This window comes from Lissotriton vulgaris, unplaced genomic scaffold (assembly GCF_964263255.1).
Source record: "Lissotriton vulgaris unplaced genomic scaffold, aLisVul1.2 SCAFFOLD_1450, whole genome shotgun sequence".
Classification (NCBI taxonomy): domain Eukaryota; kingdom Metazoa; phylum Chordata; class Amphibia; order Caudata; family Salamandridae; genus Lissotriton; species Lissotriton vulgaris.
In genome coordinates, this window is record NW_028243200.1 from 541,367 (window position 1) to 555,929 (window position 14,563).

The window sequence follows — 14,563 nt, forward strand, 5'->3', positions numbered from 1 at the left end:
ACTGCAAGAGCTCAGAGGAGCACTGCGGCTCTAAGAGCTCAGAGGAGCACTGAGGCTCTAAGAGGTCAGAGGAGCAATAAGGCTCTAAGAGGTCCGAGAAGCACGGAGACTTAGAGGGCACAGATGAGCACGGAGACTGCTAGGGCACAGAGGAGCACGGAGACTGCTAGAGCACAGAGGAGCACGGAGACTGCTAGGGCACAGAGGAGCACGGAGACTGCTAGGGCACAGAGGAGCACGGAGACTGCTAGGGCACAGAGGAGCACGGAGATTGCTAGGGCACAGAGGAGCACGAAGACTGCGAGGGCACAGAGGAGCACGGAGAATGCTAGGGCACAGAGGAGCATGGAGAATGCGAGAGCACAAAGGAGCACGGAGACCGCGAGGGCAAAAAGGAGCACGGAGACCGCGAGGGCACAAAGGAGCACGGAGACCGAGAGGGCACAGAGGAGCACGGAGACCGCAAGGGCTCAGAGGAGCACAGAGAAGGCAAGGGCTCAGAGGAGCACGGAGAAGGCAAGGGCTCAGAGGAGCACAGAGAACGCAAGGGCTCAGAGGAGCACAGAGAACGCAAGGCTCAGAGGAGCACAGAGAACGCAAGGGCTCAGAGGAGCACAGAGAACGCAAGGGCTCAGAGGAGCACTGAGGGAGTGAGGGCCCTTGAGGAGCACTGAGACTGTGAGGGCTCAGAGGAGCACTGAGACTGTGAAGGCTCAGAGGAGCACTGAGACTCTAGGAGCTCAGAGGAGCACTGAGGCTCTAAGAGGTCAGAGGAGCACTGAGGCTCCAAGAGGCCAGAGGAGCACTGAGGCTCCAAGAGGCCAGAGGAGCACTGAGGCTCCAAGAGGCCAGAGGAGCACTGAGGCTCCAAGAGGTCAGAGGAGCACTGAGGCTCTAAGAGGTCAGAGGAGCACTAAGGCTCTAAGAGGTCAGAGGAGCACTAAGGCTCTAAGAGGTCAGAGGAGCACTAAGGCTCTAAGAGGTTAGAGGAGCATGGAGACTGCAAGGGCACAGAGGAGCACGGAGACTGCTAGGGCACAGAGGAGCACGGAGACTGCTAGGGCACAGAGGAGCACAGAGACTGCTAGGGCACAGAGGAGCACAGAGACTGCGAGGGCTAAGAGGAGCACAGAGACTGCGAGGGCTAAGAGGAGCACAGAGACTGCGAGGGCTAGGAGGAGCACAGAGACTGCGAGGGCTAAGAGGAGCACAGAGACTACAAGAGCTCAGAGGAGCACTGCGGCTCTAAGAGCTCAGAGGAGCACTGAGGCTCTAAGAGGTCAGAGGAGCAATAAGGCTCTAAGAGGTCCGAGAAGCACGGAGACTTAGAGGGCACAGATGAGCACGGAGACTGCTAGGGCACAGAGGAGCACGGAGACTGCTAGAGCACAGAGGAGCACGGAGACTGCTAGGGCACAGAGGAGCACGGAGACTGCTAGGGCACAGAGGAGCACGGAGACTGCTAGGGCACAGAGGAGCACGGAGATTGCTAGGGCACAGAGGAGCACGAAGACTGCGAGGGCACAGAGGAGCACGGAGAATGCTAGGGCACAGAGGAGCATGGAGAATGCGAGAGCACAAAGGAGCACGGAGACCGCGAGGGCAAAAAGGAGCACGGAGACCGCGAGGGCACAAAGGAGCACGGAGACCGAGAGGGCTAAGAGGAGCACAGAGACTGCGAGGGCTAAGAGGAGCACAGAGACTGCGAGGGCTAGGAGGAGCACAGAGACTGCGAGGGCTAAGAGGAGCACAGAGACTACAAGAGCTCAGAGGAGCACTAAGGCTCTAAGAGGTCAGAGGAGCACTAAGGCTCTAAGAGGTCAGAGGAGCACTAAGGCTCTAAGAGGTTAGAGGAGCATGGAGACTGCAAGGGCACAGAGGAGCACGGAGACTGCTAGGGCACAGAGGAGCACGGAGACTGCTAGGGCACAGAGGAGCACAGAGACTGCTAGGGCACAGAGGAGCACAGAGACTGCTAGGGCACAGAGGAGCACAGAGACTGCGAGGGCTAAGAGGAGCACAGAGACTGCGAGGGCTAGGAGGAGCACAGAGACTGCGAGGGCTAGGAGGAGCACAGAGACTGCGAGGGCTAAGAGGAGCACAGAGACTACAAGAGCTCAGAGGAGCACTGAGGCTCTAAGAGGTCAGAGGAGCAATAAGGCTCTAAGAGGTCCGAGAAGCACGGAGACTTAGAGGGCACAGATGAGCACGGAGACTGCTAGGGCACAGAGGAGCACGGAGACTGCTAGGGCACAGAGGAGCACGGAGACTGCTAGGGCACAGAGGAGCACGGAGACTGCTAGGGCACAGAGGAGCACGGAGACTGCTAGGGCACAGAGGAGCACGGAGACTGCTAGGGCACAGAGGAGCACGGAGACTGCGAGGGCTCAGAGGAGCACAGAGACTGCGAGGGCTAAGAGGAGCACAGAGACTGCGAGGGCTAGGAGGAGCACAGAGACTGCGAGGGCTAAGAGGAGCACAGAGACTACAAGAGCTCAGAGGAGCACTGCGGCTCTAGGAGCTCAGAGGAGCACTGAGGCTCTAAGAGGTCAGAGGAGCAATAAGGCTCTAAGAGGTCCGAGAAGCACGGAGACTTAGAGGGCACAGATGAGCACGGAGACTGCTAGGGCACAGAGGAGCACGGAGACTGCTAGGGCACAGAGGAGCACGGAGACTGCTAGGGCACAGAGGAGCACGGAGACTGCTAGGGCACAGAGGAGCACGGAGACTGCTAGGGCACAGAGGAGCACGGAGACTGCTAGGGCACAGAGGAACACGGAGACTGCTAGGGCACAGAGGAGCACGGAGACCGCAAGGGCTCAGAGGAGCACGGAGAAGGCAAGGGCTCAGAGGAGCACGGAGAAGGCAAGGGCTCAGAGGAGCACAGAGAAGGCAAGGGCTCAGAGGAGCACAGAGAACGCAAGGGCTCAGAGGAGCACAGAGAACGCAAGGGCTCAGAGGAGCACAGAGAACGCAAGGGCTCAGAGGAGCACAGAGAACGCAAGGGCTCAGAGGAGCACGGAGAAAGCAAGGGCTCAGAGGAGCACGGAGAAAGCAAGGGCTCAGAGGAGCACGGAGAACGCAAGGGCTCAGAGGAGCACGGAGAACGCAAGGGCTCAGAGGAGCACTGAGAAGGCAAGGGCTCAGAGGAGCACGGAGAAGGCAAGGGCTCAGAGGAGCACAGAGAAGGCAAGGGCTCAGAGGAGCACGGAGAAGGCAAGGGCTCAGATGAGCACAGAGAACGCAAGGGCTCAGAGGAGCACAGAGAACGCAAGGGCTCAGAGGAGCACGGAGATCGCAAGGGCTCAGAGGAGCACGGAGAACGCAAGGGCTCAGAGGAGCACGGAGAACGCAAGGGCTCAGAGGAGCACGGAGAACGCAAAGGCTCAGAGGAGCACGGAGAACGCAAAGGCTCAGAGGAGCACGGAGAACGCAAAGGCTCAGAGGAGCACGGAGAACGCAAGGGCTCAGAGGAGCACGGAGAACGCAAGGGCTCAGAGGAGCACGGAGAACGCAAGGGCTCAGAGGAGCACGGAGAACGCAAGGGCTCAGAGGAGCACGGAGAACGCAAGGGCTCAGAGGAGCACGGAGACTGCAGGAGGAGGGTCAGAGGAACACTGAGGCTCTAGGAGCTCAGAAGAGCCCTGAGGCTCTAGGGGCGCAGAGGGGCACAGAGGCTGCGAGGGCACAGAGGAGCACCGAGACTGCAGGAGGTGGGTCAGAAGAGCACCGAGACTGCGGGGGCTCAGAGGAGCACAGAGACTGCCGAGGACTCGGAGGAGCACAGAGACTGCCGGGGACTCGGAGGAGCTCAGAGACTGCCGGGGACTCGGAGGAGCACAGAGACTGCCGGGGACTCGGAGAAGCACAGAGACTGCCGGGGACTCGGAGGAGCACAGAGACTGCCGGGGACTCGGAGGAGCACGGAGACTGCTAGGGCACAGAGGAGCACGGAGACTGCTAGGGCACAGAGGAGCACGGAGACTGCTAGGGCACAGAGGAGCACGGAGATTGCTAGGGCACAGAGGAGCACGAAGACTGCTAGGGCACAGAGGAGCACGGAGAATGCTAAGGCGCAGAGGAGCACGGAGAATGCAAGAGCACAAAGGAGCAAGGAGACCGCAAGAGCACAAAGGAGCACGGAGACCGCGAGGGCACAAAGGAGCACGGAGACCGCGAGGGCACAAAGGAGCACGGAGACCGCGAGGGCACTGAGGAGCACGGAGACCGAGAGGGCACAGAGGACCACAGAGACCGCAAGGGCTCAGAGGAGCACGGAGAACGCAAGGGCTCAGAGGAGCACGGGGAACGCAAGGGCTCAGAGGAGCACGGGGAACGCATGGGCTCAGAGGAGCACGGAGAACGCAAGGGCTCAGAGGAGCACGGAGAACGCAAGGGCTCAGAGGAGCACGGAGAACGCAAGGGCTCAGAGGAGCACGGAGAACGCAAGGGCTCAGAGGAGCACGGAGAGTGCAGGAGGAGGGACAGAGGAACACTGCGAGGGCTCAGAGGAGCACAGAGACTGCGAGGGCTCAGAGGAGCACAGAGACTGCGAGGGCTCAGAGGAGCACAGAGACTGCGAGGGCTAAGAGGAGCACAGAGACTGCGAGGGCTAGGAGGAGCACAGAGACTGCGAGGGCTAGGAGGAGCACAGAGACTGCGAGGGCTAAGAGGAGCACAGAGACTGCAAGAGCTCAGAGGAGCACTGCGGCTCTAAGAGCTCAGAGGAGCACTGAGGCTCTAAGAGGTCAGAGGAGCAATAAGGTTCTAAGAGGTCCGAGAAGCACGGAGACTGCTAGGGCACAGAGGAGCACGGAGACTGCTAGGGCACAGAGGAGCACGGAGATTGCTAGGGCACAGAGGAGCACGAAGACTGCGAGGGCTCAGAGGAGCACGGAGAAGGCAAGGGCTCAGAGGAGCACAGAGAACGCAAGGGCTCAGAGGAGCACAGAGAACGCAAGGGCTCAGAGGAGCACAGAGAACGCAAGGGCTCAGAGGAGCACGGAGAAAGCAAGGGTCAGAGGAGCACGGGGAACGCAAGGGCTCAGAGGAGCACAGGGAACGCAAGGGCTCAGAGGAGCACGGAGAACGCAAGGGCTCAGAGGAGCACGGAGAACGCAAGGGCTCAGAGGAGCACGGAGAGTGCAGGAGGAGGGACAGAGGAACACTGAGGCTCTAGGAGCTCAGAAGAGCCCTGAGGCTCTAGGAGCTCAGAGGAGCACTGAGGCTGAGGGCTCAGAGGGGCACAGAGTCTGCGAGGTCACAGAGTAGCACTGAGACTGCAGGAGGTGGGTCAGAAGAGCACCGAGACTGCTAGGGCACAGAGGAGCACAGAGACTGTGAGAGCACAGAGGAGCACGGAGACTGCGAGGGCTCAGAGGAGCACAGAGAGACTGCGAGGGCTCAGAGGAGCACAGAGAGACTGCGAGGGCTCAGAGGAGCACAGAGAGACTGCGAGGGCTCAGAGGAGCACTGAGGCTCTAGGAGCTTAGCGGAGCACTGAGGCTCTTAGAGGTCAGAAGAGCACGGAGACTGCGAGGGCTCAGAGGAGCACCGAGACTGAGAGGGCTCAGAGGAGCACCGGGACTGAGAGGGCTCAGAGGAGCACCGAGACTGCGAGGGCTCAGAGGAGCACCGAGACTGCGAGGGCTCAGAGGAGCACCGAGACTGCGAGGGCTCAGAGGAGCACCGAGACTGCGAGGGCTCAGAGGAGCACAGAGACTGCGAGGGCTCAGAGGAGCACAGAGACTGCGAGGGCTCAGAGGAGCACAGAGACTGCGAGGGCTCAGAGGAGCACAGAGACTGCGAGGCGTCAGAGGAGCACAGAGACTGCTAGGGCACAGAGGAGCACCGAGACTGAGAGGGCTCAGAGGAGCACAGAGACTGCGAGGGCTCAGAGGAGCACAGAGACTGCGAGGGCTCAGAGGAGCACAGAGATTGCGAGGGCTCAGAGGAGCACTGAGGCTCTAGGAGCTCAGAGGAGCACTGAGACTGTGAGGGCTCAGAGGAGCACTGAGACTGCGAGGGCTCAGAGGAGCACAGAGACTGCGAGGGCTCAGAGGAGCACAGAGACTGCGAGGGCTCAGAGGAGCACAGAGACTGCGAGGGCTCAGAGGAGCACAGAGACTGCGAGGGCTCAGAGGAGCACAGAGACTGCGAGGGCTCAGAGGAGCACAGAGACTGCGAGGGCTCAGAGGAGCACAGAGACTGAGAGGGCTCAGAGGAGCACAGAGACTGCGAGGGCTCAGAGGAGCACAGAGACTGCGAGGGCTCAGAGGAGCACAGAGACTGCGAGGGCTCAGAGGAGCACAGAGACTGCGAGGGCTAAGAGGAGCACAGAGACTGCGAGGGCTAGGAGGAGCACAGAGACTGCGAGGGCTAGGAGGAGCACAGAGACTGCAAGAGCTCAGAGGAGCACTGCGGCTCTAAGAGCTCAGAGGAGCACTGAGGCTCTAAGAGGTCAGAGGAGCAATAAGGCTCTAAGAGGTCCGAGAAGCACGGAGACTTAGAGGGCACAGATGAGCACGGAGACTGCTAGGGCACAGAGGAGCACGGAGACTGCTAGAGCACAGAGGAGCACGGAGACTGCTAGGGCACAGAGGAGCACGGAGACTGCTAGGGCACAGAGGAGCACGGAGACTGCTAGGGCACAGAGGAGCACGGAGATTGCTAGGGCACAGAGGAGCACGAAGACTGCGAGGGCACAGAGGAGCACAGAGAATGCTAGGGCACAGAGGAGCATGGAGAATGCGAGAGCACAAAGGAGCACGGAGACCGCGAGGGCAAAAAGGAGCACGGAGACCGCGAGGGCACAAAGGAGCACGGAGACCGAGAGGGCACAGAGGAGCACGGAGACCGCAAGGGCTCAGAGGAGCACAGAGAAGGCAAGGGCTCAGAGGAGCACGGAGAAGGCAAGGGCTCAGAGGAGCACAGAGAACGCAAGGGCTCAGAGGAGCACAGAGAACGCAAGGGCTCAGAGGAGCACAGAGAACGCAAGGGCTCAGAGGAGCACAGAGAACGCAAGGGCTCAGAGGAGCACTGAGGGAGTGAGGGCCCTTGAGGAGCACTGAGGGAGTGAGGGCTCAGAGGAGCACTGAGACTGTGAGGGCTCAGAGGAGCACTGAGACTGTGAGGGCTCAGAGGAGCACTGAGACTCTAGGAGCTCAGAGGAGCACTGAGGCTCTAAGAGGTCAGAGGAGCACTGAGGCTCCAAGAGGCCAGAGGAGCACTGAGGCTCCAAGAGGCCAGAGGAGCACTGAGGCTCTAAGAGGTCAGAGGAGCACTGAGGCTCTAAGAGGTCAGAGGAGCACTAAGGCTCTAAGAGGTCAGAGGAGCACTAAGGCTCTAAGAGGTCAGAGGAGCACTAAGGCTCTAAGAGGTTAGAGGAGCATGGAGACTGCAAGGGCACAGAGGAGCACGGAGACTGCTAGGGCACAGAGGAGCACGGAGACTGCTAGGGCACAGAGGAGCACAGAGACTGCTAGGGCACAGAGGAGCACAGAGACTGCGAGGGCTAAGAGGAGCACAGAGACTGCGAGGGCTAGGAGGAGCACAGAGACTGCGAGGGCTAGGAGGAGCACAGAGACTGCGAGGGCTAAGAGGAGCACAGAGACTACAAGAGCTCAGAGGAGCACTGCGGCTCTAAGAGCTCAGAGGAGCACTGAGGCTCTAAGAGGTCAGAGGAGCAATAAGGCTCTAAGAGGTCCGAGAAGCACGGAGACTTAGAGGGCACAGATGAGCACGGAGACTGCTAGGGCACAGAGGAGCACGGAGACTGCTAGGGCACAGAGGAGCACGGAGACTGCTAGGGCACAGAGGAGCACGGAGACTGCTAGGGCACAGAGGAGCACGGAGACTGCTAGGGCACAGAGGAGCACGGAGACTGCTAGGGCACAGAGGAGCACGGAGACTGCTAGGGCACAGAGGAGCACAGAGACTGCGAGGGCTAAGAGGAGCACAGAGACTGCGAGGGCTAAGAGGAGCACAGAGACTGCGAGGGCTAGGAGGAGCACAGAGACTGCGAGGGCTAAGAGGAGCACAGAGACTACAAGAGCTCAGAGGAGCACTGCGGCTCTAAGAGCTCAGAGGAGCACTGAGGCTCTAAGAGGTCAGAGGAGCAATAAGGCTCTAAGAGGTCCGAGAAGCATGGAGACTTAGAGGGCACAGATGAGCACGGAGACTGCTAGGGCACAGAGGAGCACGGAGACTGCTAGGGCACAGAGGAGCACGGAGACTGCTAGGGCACAGAGGAACACGGAGACTGCTAGGGCACAGAGGAGCACGGAGACCGCAAGGGCTCAGAGGAGCACGGAGAAGGCAAGGGCTCAGAGGAGCACGGAGAAGGCAAGGGCTCAGAGGAGCACAGAGAAGGCAAGGGCTCAGAGGAGCACAGAGAACGCAAGGGCTCAGAGGAGCACAGAGAACGCAAGGGCTCAGAGGAGCACAGAGAACGCAAGGGCTCAGAGGAGCACGGAGAAAGCAAGGGCTCAGAGGAGCACGGAGAAAGCAAGGGCTCAGAGGAGCACGGAGAACGCAAGGGCTCAGAGGAGCACTGAGAAGGCAAGGGCTCAGAGGAGCACGGAGAAGGCAAGGGCTCAGAGGAGCACAGAGAAGGCAAGGGCTCAGAGGAGCACGGAGAAGGCAAGGGCTCAGATGAGCACAGAGAACGCAAGGGCTCAGAGGAGCACAGAGAACGCAAGGGCTCAGAGGAGCACGGAGATCGCAAGGGCTCAGAGGAGCACGGAGAACGCAAGGGCTCAGAGGAGCACGGAGAACGCAAGGGCTCAGAGGAGCACGGAGAACGCAAAGGCTCAGAGGAGCACGGAGAACGCAAAGGCTCAGAGGAGCACGGAGAACGCAAAGGCTCAGAGGAGCACGGAGAACGCAAGGGCTCAGAGGAGCACGGAGAACGCAAGGGCTCAGAGGAGCACGGAGAACGCAAGGGCTCAGAGGAGCACGGAGACTGCAGGAGGAGGGTCAGAGGAACACTGAGGCTCTAGGAGCTCAGAAGAGCCCTGAGGCTCTAGGGGCGCAGAGGGGCACAGAGGCTGCGAGGGCACAGAGGAGCACCGAGACTGCAGGAGGTGGGTCAGAAGAGCACCGAGACTGCGGGGGCTCAGAGGAGCACAGAGACTGCCGAGGACTCGGAGGAGCACAGAGACTGCCGGGGACTCGGAGGAGCTCAGAGACTGCCGGGGACTCGGAGGAGCACAGAGACTGCCGGGGACTCGGAGAAGCACAGAGACTGCCGGGGACTCGGAGGAGCACAGAGACTGCCGGGGACTCGGAGGAGCACAGAGACTGCCGGGGACTCGGAGGAGCACAGAGACTGCCGGGGACTCGGAGGAGCACAGAGACTGCCGGGGACTCGGAGGAGCACAGAGACTGCCGGGGACTCGGAGGAGCACAGAGACTGCCGGGGACTCGGAGGAGCACAGAGACTGCCGGGGACTCGGAGGAGCACAGAGACTGCCGGGGACTCGGAGGAGCACAGAGACTGCCGGGGACTCGGAGGAGCACAGAGACTGCCGGGGACTCGGAGGAGCACAGAGACTGCGGGGACTCGGAGGAGCACTGAGACTGCGGGGACTCGGAGGAGCACTGAGACTGCGGGGACTCGGAGGAGCACTGAGACTGCGGGGACTCGGAGGAGCACTGAGACTGCGGGGACTCGGAGGAGCACTGAGACTGCGGAGGAGCAGAGAGGAGTACTGAGGCTGAGGGAGGAGGATCAGAGGAGCACGGAGGCTGTAGGAGCTCAGAGGAGCACTGAGGCTCAGGAGGTCAAAGGAGCACTGAGGCTGTGAGGGCTCAGAGGAGCACTGAGGCTGTGAGGGCTCAGAGGAGCACTGAGGCTGTGAGGGCTCAGAGGAGCACTGAGGCTGTGAGGGCTCAGAGGAGCACTGAGGGAGTGAGGGCTCAGAGGAGCACTGAGGGAGTGAGGGCTCAGAGGAGCACTGAGACTGTGAGGGCTCAGAGGAGCACTGAGACTCTAGGAGCTCAGAGGAGCACTAAGGCTCTAAGAGGTCAGAGGAGCACTGAGGCTCCAAGAGGCCAGAGGAGCACTGAGGCTCTAAGAGGTCAGAGGAGCACTGAGGCTCTAAGAGGTCAGAGGAGCACTAAGGCTCTAAGAGGTCAGAGGAGCACTAAGGCTCTATGAGGTCAGAGGAGCACTAAGGCTCTAAGAGGTTAGAGGAGCATGGAGACTGCGAGGGCACAGAGGAGCACGGAGACTGCTAGGGCACAGAGGAGCACGGAGACTGCTAGGGCACAGAGGAGCACAGAGACTGCTAAGGCACAGAGGAGCACGGAGACTGCTAGGGCACAGACCTGCTAGTCCACAGTCAAGGACCTGCTTTCTTAAAGGATGCATTCTGCCCCTACAATCCTGTCAGATCCCTCTGCTCTTCTACTGCCGGTCTTGTGCAGGTCCCAAGGACTAAGAAGGTCTCTTGGGGCGACAGGTCCGACCACTACCAAACTTTGGAATAGTCTTCCAAGCCACATCAAAACCTGTACTTCCCTTCTTTCTTTCCGCAAACAGATAAAGACTTGGCTCTTTAAACAATAATTGCTCACGGACAAGTATAGTGGACCCTCAGCGCCGAGACACCCTCAGGTATTTGTGTGCTTAACAAATTTCCTAAAATAAATAAATAAATAAAATAAATAAACAGAGGAGCACAGAGACTGCAAGAGTACTGAGGAGCACGGAGACTGCGAGAGCACAAAGGAGCACGGAGACTGTGAGGGCTAAGAGGAGCGCGGAGACTGCAGGAGGAGGGTCAGAAGAGCACCGAGAGTGCAGTGGGTGGGGCAGAAGAGCACCGAGACTGCGAGGGCTCAGAGGAGCACCGAGACTGCGAGGGCTCAGAGGAGCACCGAGACTGCGAGGGCTCAGAGGAGCATGGAGAATAGAAGGGCTCAGAGGAGCATGGAGAATAGGAGGGCTCAGAGGAGCATGGAGAATAGGAGGGCTCAGAGGAGCACAGAGACTGCGAGGGCTAAGAGGAGCACAGAGACTGCAGGAGGAGGGTCAGAAGAGCACCGAGAGTGCAGTGGGTGGGGCAGAAGAGTACCGAGACTGCGAGGGCTCAGAGGAGCACTGAGACTGCGAGGGCTCAGAGGAGCACCGAGACTGCGAGGGCTCAGAGGAGCACCGAGACTGCGAGGGCTCAGAGGAGCACGGAGAATAGGAGGGCTCAGAGGAGCACGGAGAATAGGAGGGCTCAGAGGAGCACAGAGACTGCGAGGGCTAAGAGGAGCACAGAGACTGCAGGAGGAGGGTCAGAAGAGCACAGAGACTGCAGGAGGAGGGTCAGAAGAGCACCGAGAGTGCAGTGGGTGGGGCAGAAGAGCACCGAGACTGCGGGGGGCTCCGAGGAGCACCGAGACTGCAAGGGCTCAGAGGATCACGGAGACTGCGAGGGCTCAGAGGAGCACGGAGACTGCGAGGGCTCAGAGGAGCACGGAGACTGCGAGGGCTCAGAGGAGCACGGAGACTGCGAGGGCTCAGAGGAGCACGGAGACTGCGAGGGCTCAGAGGAGCACGGAGAACGCAAGGGCTCAGAGGAGTACGGAAACTGCAAGAGGAGGGTCAGAGGAGCACTGCGGCTCTAGGAGCTCAGAGGAGCACTGAGGCTTTAGGAGCTCAGAGGAGCACTGAGGCTCCAGGAGCTCAAAAGAGCACTGAGGCTGAAGGCTCAGAGGGGCACAGAGGCTGAAGGCTCAGAGGGGCACAGAGGCTGAAGGCTCAGAGGGGCACAGAGGCTGAAGGCTCAGAGGGGCACAGAGGCTGAAGGCTCAGAGGGGTACAGAGGCTGCGAGGGCACAGAGGAGCACCAAGACTGCAGGAGGAGGGTCAGAAGAGCACCGAGAGTGCAGGAGGTGGGTCAGAAGAGCACCGAGAGTGCGGGGGGCTCAGAGGAGCACAGAGACGGAGGAGCACAGAGACTGCCGGGGACTCGGAGGAGCACAGAGACTGCCGGGGACTCGGAGGAGCAGAGAGACTGCCGGGGACTCGGAGGAGCACAGAGACTGCCGGGGACTCGGAGGAGCACAGAGACTGCCGGGGACTCGGAGGAGCACAGAGACTGCCGGGGACTCGGAGGAGCACAGAGACTGCCGGGGACTCGGAGGAGCACAGAGACTGCCGGGGACTCGGAGGAGCACAGAGACTGCCGGGGACTCAGAGGAGCACAGAGACTGCCGGGGACTCGGAGGAGCACAGAGACTGCCGGGGACTCGGAGGAGCACAGAGACTGCCGGAGTCTCGGAGGAGCACTGAGACTGCCGGAGTCTCGGAGGAGCACTGAGACTGCGGGGGCTCGGAGGAGCACTGAGACTGCGGAGGAGCAGAGAGGAGTACTGAGGCTGAGGGAGGAGGCTCAGAGGAGCACTGAGGCTGTAGGAGCTCAGAGGAGCACTGAGGCTGCAGGGGGCTCAGAGGAGCACTGAGGCTGTAGGAGCTCAGAGGAGCACTGTAAGAGGAGGGTCAGAGGAGCACTGAGGCTGTGAGGGCTCAGAGGAGCACTGAGGCTGTGAGGGCTCAGAGGAGCACAGACTGTGAGGGCTCAGAGGAGCACTGAGACAGTGAGGTCTCAGAGGAGCACAGAGACTGTGAGGGCTCAGAGGAGCACAGAGACTGTGAGGGCTCAGAGGAGCACAGAGACTGTGAGGGCTCAGAGGAGCACAGAGACTGTGAGGGCTCAGAGGAGCACAGAGACTGTGAGGGCTCAGAGGAGCACAGAGACTGTGAGGGCTCAGAGGAGCACAGAGACTGTGAGGGCTCAGAGGAGCATAGAGACTGCAGGAGGAGGGTCAGAGGAGCACTGAGGTTGCAGGAAGAGGGTCAGAGGAGCACTGAGGCTGCAGGGAGCTCATAGGAGCACTGAGGATGGAGAGAGATCAGAGGACTGAGAAGGTACAGGATAGGCAGCAGAGCACTGACTGGAGGAGCTACAGGATGAGCAGCAGAGCACTGAGGAGCTACAGGATCAGCAGCAGAGAGGTGACCGGAGGGGGTGGGGGTACAGGATCAGCAGCAGAGCACTGACCAGAGGAGCTACAGGATTATCAAACACTCACCAGAAAATCTGAACCAAGACTGAACCGTTATTGGTCTGAGCTTCCTTCAAATCCTTGCATCTGGAGCTGAGAACAAAAGTAATATAGAAAATTGACTGAATGACAGTGTTGCCAGATTTTTAGGCCAGTCCCAAGCCCGAAGCTGCACAAGTATAAACCCAAATTTAGCCCAAAGCAGACCAGTGTCAGCCCAAAAACCAGACCAAAGTCACAACTCTCGAATTATACAGATTAAGTCATCAGAAACCACTTCAAGAATGAATCTAAATTATATTCAATATACAGATAGTAGGAGGAGTTAACTTAGAACCTGTGTTAATGCTACTCATTCCATGACCCGTCCCCACTGTCACTTTGCAGCTTGTAACAGGCACTGCTAAAGCTACAATAGTAGAAAACACTGAGAGATTAAGAAAGGCAGAAATAGTATTATGTGCTATTTACTGCTCCCTCCAATTTGTTTTTGAGCAACCCCTAAAGTGAATTACCTGTAGCCCCCATTTACCCCATAGCCCTCAAGCCCCCTCCCTCACTCCTTCCCGAATGGAGTCTGACAACCACCAGTTCTATTTCATCCACAGCATATATCTATGTCAACATTTGGGATAAAAATAAGAGGGAGATTCAAAGACAAACCAAGGTAAAATGATTACACCTTTAACTTGTATTTAGGTTGGGGGGGGGGACTTTAAGACCTACTTTCATAAAAATAATACTTTTTTGCTAACAAAATGTGCAGTCTCCTGCATAAAATTAATGGTAGTACCACCTATGGGAGAGGAAGTGACGTTACAGCCACGGCCATGTGTTGGAGGCAGCAGCAGTGTGCGCTTCCCTCCCACATAACTGGTAACACACAGACAGTAGCACAGCCACCTTCACTTATTTATTTATTTGAGAATTTTATATAGCACTAGCGACTAGACCCAAAGGTATCAGAGCGCTTTACAACAGCACATTTTCACATCAAAGATAACAAGTCTACACAGAGCATCTGAGTCAGAGTGTTTTACTTATCATATAGCACTCATTCCTACTCTTACCATGGGAAACAAGCATTGGCAAAGCCAATAGGTCTCGCCTTTGCAAGAGCTATTGGCTGTGCCAATATGTTTTAGCACTGTTGTACACCAGGGTGGCTGCTGCTCAGCATGGCTGAGTAAGTTGGGTGAAGGAGAGTGGCGTGGAGTGTCGTAACGTGGAGTAGAGTGGAGCGTTATGGAGTGGCGTACAGTGGAGTGGAGTGTCATGGGTAGCGCACAGTGTTGTGAAGTGTCTTGGAGGGTGTAGAGTGTCATAAAGTGGAAGGGCATGTAGTTGAGTGGCGCAGAGGGGAGCACAGTGTCAGAGTTTTGAGTAAAGTCTCGTACGGTGGAGTGGCATAGAGTGTTGTGGAGTAGCATAGAGGGAGTTGCTTAGAGTAGAGTAGAGTGCTGTAGAATAGAGTGGCATACAGTGAAGTAGACTGACAGAGTGG

The 14,563-nt window shown here is 58.9% G+C and overlaps 1 pseudogene across 1 annotated transcript in view; it reads right to left on the bottom strand.

The window, feature by feature from the left end:
* The window catches only part of LOC147668672 (uncharacterized), a 96,833-nt pseudogene that overhangs the window by 43,513 nt on the left and 38,757 nt on the right, over positions 1 to 14,563 (bottom strand). Inside the window, exon 3 of the transcript XR_015303844.1 lies at positions 13,087 to 13,152. The product of XR_015303844.1 is annotated as an uncharacterized LOC147668672 (transcript). The remainder of the gene's footprint in view (positions 1 to 13,086; positions 13,153 to 14,563) is intronic.